This window comes from Protopterus annectens, chromosome 13.part0 (assembly GCF_019279795.1).
Source record: "Protopterus annectens isolate FY-2018-M chromosome 13.part0, PAN1.0, whole genome shotgun sequence".
Lineage (NCBI taxonomy): Eukaryota > Metazoa > Chordata > Ceratodontiformes > Protopteridae > Protopterus > Protopterus annectens.
Window position 1 is genome coordinate 509,859,704 of NC_056747.1, and position 7,748 is coordinate 509,867,451.

The following is a 7,748-nucleotide window of genomic DNA, read 5'->3' on the forward strand; positions in this document are numbered from 1 at the left end:
TTTAGTGCTGCCACTGTATCAGTTACTGGACATTACCCTAAATTCTATATATGCAGTTTTGGGTTCTTATCCAAGAAGTACATACTCAGTACCCCATCCAAAGACAGGATAAGGCTAATTAAATCAGAATAAAGTGCTGGCATTTTCAAAACTAGAAATTTGCTTAGAACAATATTAAAAAGATTTTGTGATTTATGCAAACAACTAACAGCATCTACAATAAAATGGGGAACTCATATATATATATATATATATATATATATATATATATATATATATATATATATGTGTGTATACACGTGCTTGAGAGACTTGAACCTCAGCACTGAAATAAATAGGACATGCTGGAGGGACAGATTCATAACCCAGAGGCTCCCTTCACTCTGGAATAAAATCCCAGTCCAGGTTAGGCAGAGTCCCTCATTGACTCTCTTCAAGAAGAATTGATGAGTGGATGGGAGATCGTAGGTTTACCCCGGGTATCACTTCTGTGTCACTGTTAGACAGAGGCACAGTATACTAACCTCGAAAAAGGGCATAGCAAAATAAATTTAAAATGGGTGGCGAAAGCCAAACACATTCTGGCTAGGCTTATAAATGCCCTAGGGCAGATAGCCTAGTATGAACCTATGAACCTATATATTATTTTCTGCAGTTATAGCTAAAGTACACTTTATTTTCTCCTATCATGTAAAATAAACATACTTTTCTTTTGTCTACTGTAAACAATGAATGACATGTTTGGTTCATGTTAAAAATAGTTATTTGAAGGAGGTTGGTTCTACTGTCAGGGAGTATCTGAGGTCCATGTACAAGTTTTGTCTGTGAAGGGTTAGATAAAAGCCCATTGTATAATAATCTGCTTACAAGGATTCTGAAGCTGTTTTGCAGGGGTTTTCCACTGCATGTGCCTGGCAGTATCTGTGTATCACTGTCATCTGTTTACTGAGTTAGCAGTGACTCCATAGAACAAATGGGTATAAAGGAAATAGGAAGGGCCGCAGCAGAGATCCTTGTGTACAACAGAAAAAGGGAAGGGCTTGCAAGAGATGTGTACAATAGGAATAAGAAAGACCCCACCAGAGATCCTTGTATAAAATAGGAATAGGAAAGGCCCCACCAGAGATCCTCAGAGATCCTTGTGTACAACATGAAAAGGAAAGGGCTTACAAGAGATGTGTACTATAGGAATAGGAAAGGCCCCACCAGAGATCCTCAGAGATCCTTGTGTACAACAGAAAAAGGGAAGGGCTTACAAGAGATGTGTACTATAGGAATAGGAAAGGCCCCACCAGAGATCCTCAGAGATCCTTGTGTACAACAGGCTTACAAGAGATGTGTACTATAGGAATAGGAAAGGCCCCACCAGAGATCCTCAGAGATCCTTGTGTACAACAGAAAAAGGGAAGGGCTTACAAGAGATGTGTACTATAGGAATAGGAAAGGCCCCACCAGAGATCCTCAGAGATCCTTGAGATCCTTGTGTACAACAGGAAAAGGAAAGGGCTTACAAGAGATGTGTACTATAGGAATAGGAAAGGCCCCACCAGAGATCCTCAGAGATCCTTGTGTACAACAGGAAAAGGAAAGGGCTTGCAAGAGATGTGTACAATAGGAATAAGAAAGACCCCACTAGAGATCCTTGTATAAAATAGGAATATGAAGGACCCCATCAGAGATCCTTGTGTGCAACAGGAAAAGGAAAGGGCTTACCAAGGATATTTGTATAAAAAAGGAATAAGAAAAGCCCCATCACAGATCCTTGTATATAATAGGAAGAGGAAATGTCCTGTGAAAAATACTTGTGTATAATCAGGACAGGAACAGGAATAGGAAAGGCCTCAGCTGAGATCCTTATATATAACAGGAATGGGGAATTTCCCACCAAAGACCTGTATGTATAATAGGAACAGGAAAGGTCCCACCAAAGATCCTTGCTGTGATACATCCCTTGTTATAAGGTTAGGGGATGATGTAGCAGAGCCGTCTGCACTTATTTGGGTTTGCTGCATCCTGTAAAAGACAGGTGTCCCATCCAGTACCCCTAGAACTACAGCTGCTGCTGCGACTACATCAGCTTACTGTGCATATCTCGACTTGTTGGGAATGGGTAATGACAGGGCCTCATGCTGGTTTCAGTGACTTACCAGAAGAAGTAGCACACTGCTTACCTGCCATAGCATAATTTGCTTTTGTCATGTCTCAGTAAGTAAAATCAGTGCAATGAAGATATGTAGATAAATTCATTAATTTACTGATAGCCATAATGGAATATACCCAAGCAGAGCTTGACACTGCAGATGCCATCAAAGTCAGCAGTGCCAAAATGCATTGTATTGTATAAGGGAAAATGCATTATACTGGCATAACGGTTAATGTGTTTACCTCATTGACATAAGGTACAGGGTTTGGTTCTTATCTTTGAAGGGAAGTTGGCTAGGCTTAAAATGGCCTGCAAGGGCAACTAGCCTAGTACATAGCTATGAACCTATGGTGTTAAGAGGAACAGACGTCAGTCACAGTGTAATCATTCTTTCTTTATTTATTTATTTGAATTTGTTTTCTAAGGCTGAGCAAGTTCTAAATGGATCATTTATAGGCCAGCCTGGTGAGTACAAAACACTCGAATACTTGACATTCTCAGAGATAATACAAAATGCTTTTCTACTGGTAATCAAGGTGAAATCAGCTATTCTGGTACTTGCTGTTTTGGCATTAGGTGATCTACAGTAGAGACAATACATATAATAAAAAGAAACATTATTCAACATTTGAACTTTGTCAAGAGAGATTTTTCAATCCAGACAAATAATGAATAATAAGTTTATCAAAAAGTTTCACAGAACAATAAAGTCAGTAAAATCAGAGCTAAAGAATTAATCTTAGTAGCATATTCATAGCTTGCGGAAGGGTTTTTTCTGTATATGCATGATGGAAACATAGAACAGTATGATATATTAAAGCAGTTAAAATACTATTTTGTAGAAACTTTACTTAGCATGTATAAAACAATATAGATAAAAAAAGACAGAAAAAAAGTGGAACGGAGGATCTGGAATGAAGCTGAGGGAAGGGGCACTATTATCTGGTGTGGCTTTGAGGGAAGAAGTTAAATTATATGCAATTGCATGGCATATTTTTGTAAGGTAATTTTAAATACATGACAGACTATAGATGGGTTTGGGAAAGCAGAGCTAAGGTAATATTTGGGGTATGGAAGAAAGTGCATTTTGCCTCATTAAAAAGATATATATTTTTTTTCATTTCAATTTGAATGCAGTATGCAATTGAATTGTTTTTATGGCAGGAGGGGAGAAATTCCCAAAGGTTTGGTACAATAAAAGTGAAGCTATGTTCTGTAGTACTTGGTTTTATGAGTGGTGTTTGGAATGATAGTCCTGAAGTGGGAATTGATCTAAGCTTTAGTTTGAGGAGTAGAATATTAGGTAGCCAGCTAGGAAGTAGAAAGATTAATTTTAACAGTTTGAAAACAAAGAAGCATTTTAATAAGTGGGATCACTGTTTTACGACTATCAGTTTTGCTTTGGTTAGAGTAAACTAATGGTATTCTTCTTTTGGAGATACGGCAACTCATCTGCAGACATGGCTGACAACTGCTTATAATTCTGCAAGGTTCTTCTCTGAGCCTGTGCAAAGATAGAGAGGGCATACTCCAGCTGTGCTATGAGAATAATTTGGCAGATGCACAGCTACTTTATTGTTGGAAGAAATAGGGATTCTCTGCTGACCAAAAGAGTTGTTGTTAACTTAGGCCCTTGTTATATTAATGTGATACTAAAAATGTAAATGTTTGTCAAGCCAAACACTTTTTTTTTTTTGCTTTCACCTCGCCATAAGCAGGAGAGACCGCTAAAAGAGTTAAAGATATTTCAGTATAACATAATCTGAAAGATAGTGGACATTGTTAAAACAGTACTCCATTATGCTGTACTGTAGTACCATTGTGTCAAGTACAGTCTCAGTCCTGGCCTAAGATTAGAGCTCACAGCATTTAGGCTTATAGACATACTAGGTACCAGTTTTGCAAAAATTTTAGTTCTACAGTAATCCAACATTTGGGCTTAGTTTTTTTTTTACAGTTTAGAAATGAAAGAAAATTGTTTTTCCTACAGATGTAGTAGTTTTTAGCTTTTCACCGGCCTCTGTTGAGTAATTCATGCTAAGAATAGGGGACTAATCAATAAAGGCTATTTCTGCTTTTAGTGCAGCTATAGTTTGGTCAGGTTTGGGAGGGCCAAGATAAAGAAGCTGTGGTGAAAATATTTAATAGTTTGGATTGTGGGGTATGAAGGAAGAAGATGTTGGGGTTCTGAGAACACAGGATTAGGACTATTAGTGAGTTACTTAGGAGTTATAGTTCTTTTCTCTAAAGTGTGGATATAGGTATATTATAAGTGGTTTCAGAAGGGGACAATTTCTACAAGGAAATGTTAATTAGGTACAGGCTAATACATTGTACATGGGCTAAGAGTCAGAAGGCAGAGGAAGAACAGAAAAAGGAGTATTTATTTTGAGACAATGTAGTATCTGTGGTTGGAATGGAATTAATGAAAAGAGAAAAAAATAGTGTGTTAGCTTCTACGAAGAGAAAAGGGGAGATAATACAAAGAGGTGAGGACAGTTTATGTGAAATGGCAAATATTAAGAGGATGACTGAAATGGAAGGTATATATGAAGTTAACTTTAGTGAGAAAAGCACTGACAAAGGAGTTTTGTGTATGCAAAATGAATGGCTAGTAAGTGTCTATAGCAGTGTGTTATCAGTGATAGAAAGATGCTAAATGAAGTCTCTAGGTGAAGACATTGTAGGGTGATGGTGCGATTGTATTGACTGCTCCTGGTAGAAGCACAGGTATAACCATATAGCTTCATAAAGGTAATGCCATAAAGTTTAAGATGGAGAGTATGTTGAGCTTGGTCATCTTTAAGGTACGACCCTCTGACCTTTGCAATTGCTGACATTCTAAATCTGATCAAGAACTTAAGTTCTCTGGTTTAATATGGTCTGGAATAGCTGCAGACAAATGGACCAAGTATAAAAAATGTACCTGACCAAATTTCCTTTCTTTGCGCTTGTATCCAAATAAGAAAGACTTTGTATCCAAATACAGGTGACCCCATATTACTTTAAAATAAAAGTGTGTTTATTAAGCGATACCAACTTCAATAATTTTGGTTAGTTAAAACAACACAAATAAAACGTTTTTCGTTTCCAAAAGTTTTAAAACGTTTTCAAATAGCTTGTACTCCGCCCCTTTTCCTCTATTTATAGTAATCATGACATCACCTATCCTTAAAGGTACAAGACAACTTAGATACAATGTACTTTTACAATGTCAAAGTTGTTCGTTATTATACAACGTCATCAAATAAAATCAAATAAAATAAAGCCTTTTCTATCCATCTTTAGGTCGTCTGACATAAAAACTTTGCAAACAAGTCAAAACTTTGCATTTCAATCTTGAAGCTTAGTACAATGTGTATGCTCCATAATACAAGTGCGCTCTACGCTACTTGTGTTTATACCAGTACATACTTATTAAAACGCTAATGTAAGGAGCAACCCAAATAAATTTAAATTGATGTTTATATGTTTAAAAGTCCTTGTATATTCCTGTCCTATTATGTTCAGGACATTGTGACATTCATGGTACTTCTGTGGAGATTATTACATATATTTTTATTTATCACCGTAAACAAGTTACTTAAAACAGCTCTGTACAGGCTTCGTTTTCATATTATAAAGACTGCAACCCTGCAATAATAAAAATGTGCAAATCTATATTTATATTGTTTGTGTCTGCCTCATCATAAGTTGGCTAGATACGTTACATCTACGAATGCCAAAATTGTAAAAAATCAGAAGCTATTTAAGATAAGATCTATAAAAACTCTCATGATGTAAGTAAGTACAATAAGTATTAACTGTATTGTAGACAGTCAAATATAATTGCGTAAAAAACTGTACGCACGTGTATACACCTATTTGTTTATAGGGATCTTTCTACTTCAGTTAAGAGCAAAAACTGGCCAACAAAACATGTAGTCACTTTCTGACTTCATTATACAAATAACATTGTAACATCATTCAGTAACAAGTATAACACTGTAATAACATAAAATCTCAAAATTGTATACGAGAAATAGTACTAATCTAAACTCAGGCTTATTTATAAAAGTAAAATCTATGTGAGTGATGACGTTAGTGGCTTCTGTCTAAGTTCTTTAATCTAAGAATACAGAGTATTGAGGACATTTCATTAATACTTGGATAGGTACATGCATGAGTGGTAAGTTGCCACATTAGTTCCAACCTTTCCAACAAGAGGCTAGCTGGTCCACCTCTTTCATCCATTTTTATTTGGTCGATGACTTGAAACTTAAAGTGGTGTCCTACATACTCTGTTGTGTGTCTTGCCAAGGCGTTGTCAAGTTTACCATTTTTTATACTATATAGGTGTTCGAACATTCTTTCTCTAAGTGTACATATAGTTTTTCCTATATAGAAAGCTTGACACTGTTGGCATGCAGCAAGGTAAACTATCAATTTAGATTGGCAATTGTACTTACTTCTGGTGTCATATTTTCTATCACGAATGTTAAATGTCCTTCCCGTGTCTATATGTCTTTCTTACTTGGATACAAGTGCAAAGAAAGGAAATTTGGTCAGATACATTTGTTATACCTGGTCTGTTTGTCTGCAGCTATTCCAGGCCTTTGGTTTCAACATTTATTGAGTTTGTCAGTGGTTTAATATGGTCACTAGTTCTATGAAAGGCAAAAATTGCACTACCCAGAATTATATTTCATAAAGAGAGTGTGTCTGAGTGTGCGAGAAACAAAATGAGCCATATTCTTAATTTTTGTTTCCTCGTGTCCCCACCTTACCTCTACTGACATCTGTCTGAATGTGATACAGTTTGCCAACCCCATATAACTTCTCCTTTTTGGATGATCCAGATGTGATCCTTCACTGGTGGGTCCCCCATCTTTTTGCATGGCACAGCTTGGTTGATTATTAAGATTCAGGATCCAAGAAGTGAGGGCTTAGTCTGGGTAAGCTGCATTAAGTGCAGTTAGTCATCAGGCTGTAGGTAACCAATCAGAATCCCAGACTGGAGGTAGTGACATGCAATGCAATGAGGTTGAGATGTCCTGTCAATGTTCCCTTTTCATGCTGGTCTTCAAAATTCATGATTTCCATCAGAGAACATGCAGTTGGAGTCTGGTCACTGACTAGTTTCTTTTATTTTATTCCAGTTTTCTAGTTGAATCCAGCAATAGCCTGTGTCCATTCCTAAGCTCATCAGAGGCACAGAAGAATGTCTTTCTCTGTGCCACTGGGACCGAAGTGAGATGAATTCTGGCAACAGTAAAATCATCTTTTAGATGCCTCTACTAATGTCAGTGCTTTCATTACCAGGGAGATTTCAAGCAGTATTTGAAATGTGTATGTTAAAAGTGTATTTTAAATAAAAGGTTGCCAAACTGTGCATCTTACCCTGACTTATGTTTGTACACTAATGACTATTTTTATTCAAATAGTCTTAGAACTTTGTTATCAAAGCCTGCCCTGCATGAAATGGGGCACACTGTAGAAAGTGCAGAAGGTCAACTCTTTACAGTGCTTTTCTATCTCACAATTACTGTGCATGGATGCCAGTCCTTTCAAACTCTTTGTGCGCAATATCAATTTCCATTTGTACTTGTGAAGATATGAAATGCTT